Here is a 1,425-nt window from a genome sequence, read left to right on the forward strand (position 1 = left end):
CAGTACAGTGCCTGATACATAGTAAGTGTTCCATAAGTATCTATTATTGCTCTTGGTATCATTCTCATTATCATTTCATTATGCCCCCTCTGATAGCTTCATTCCCAATTCCATTCTTAAGATGTTGTCTCTTCAATATCCCTAAGGTTACCAATATTAAGGAGGCTGAGAGATTCAGAAACCTAATAGACTGAAGTAAGTAGAAGGGTAATTGGTCATCTCTACTTAGAAGTTCAGTACTGTAACTGACATCAGTGAGAGAACAGCCATTGATTATCAAGTCTCTATTCATCTCTCTGATATTATTGCCAAGAGATGATCCAGGATTGATGGATACCCAAAGCTATCAAATATGTCCTCAAACTTTTCCCCACCCCCTGTATACCTAAAAAGCTCAGGAAAAATATGATCCAGACTTAAACAAGAAACACCTGTTTCATTGATCAGAGTTACTTATATAACCCTGTAAGGCCCCATAGTTTCAAGGGAGCTGTTACTACACCTTGGGTTTCCTGCCCCCCAAAATGTAGGCACCCTAACTATTGAGCTCCTATCTGAGAGCACTGGAACTGACTTGTGTCAGACAGGATTGCTGCTTTGTCCCAAGGAAGAACATTTGTCAGGCCCAGATAACTGGACTTTTGATACAAGTACAGCACCTTCCCATATTCAAAAATATTCTATCCATTTTTAAAATCCCAAGCCACTGTTAATGGAGCAAAGTAAAGGGCCACACTTATTTAGTGTGAGTATTTAGTTATGTCTGGGTTATTTAGAATGTCTTGTAAACTAATGGTGCAAATGTACTGCCCCATAACCATTGTTTCCCAATTGACTCTCCTCCTTTTTGTTTCCCTATATAAACAATTATTATAGAGCAGCTGTCATTCTCTTCTACTTAATAGCAGTTTTGGGCAAGTAGCGAGAGGTGCTTTTGCAAAATAGTGTCAGGCACAAATTCACCACCACTCATGTTAACATCCTAAAAAGCATTAGATATAAAATATGATGACTTGGTGCTCATTTCTGCAGCACATATACTAAAATTGGAATGATACAGAGAAGATTAGCATGGTCCCTGTGCATGGATGACACGTAAATTCATGAAGTGTTCCAGAATTTTTTTAAAAAACAAACAAAATGAAAAAAAATATGATGACTTGAATCATATCCCATGTTTCTCTAGCCTTACCAGTATGAAGGAACTCACATTGCCAATAATAAACTACATCTATCTAGCTTCCACAGACTCTGGGACTCCTTAGGGGATGCCTCTCATGTACTGGTAAATAATTCCATTTGCTCTGGGCATCTGCTGGGTATCTCTACATCTGCTTGGTACCTAATAGTCATGACTATCTCCCACTGCATCTGGAGTACTGAAGCTACACAGTACTCTGCTTCCCAGTAGAAAATGAGGTCTTG

General features: G+C 38.8%; 1 non-coding gene across 1 annotated transcript; it reads left to right on the top strand.

Moving 5' to 3' along the window:
- Window positions 1-1,016: 1,016 nt before the first annotated feature.
- On the top strand, window positions 1,017-1,123 carry LOC123628935. Its single transcript, XR_006731815.1, has one exon. It is a non-coding gene; the product is annotated as a U6 spliceosomal RNA (small nuclear RNA).
- Window positions 1,124-1,425: the final 302 nt, after the last annotated feature.

This window comes from Lemur catta, chromosome X (assembly GCF_020740605.2).
Source record: "Lemur catta isolate mLemCat1 chromosome X, mLemCat1.pri, whole genome shotgun sequence".
Classification (NCBI taxonomy): Eukaryota; Metazoa; Chordata; class Mammalia; order Primates; family Lemuridae; genus Lemur; species Lemur catta.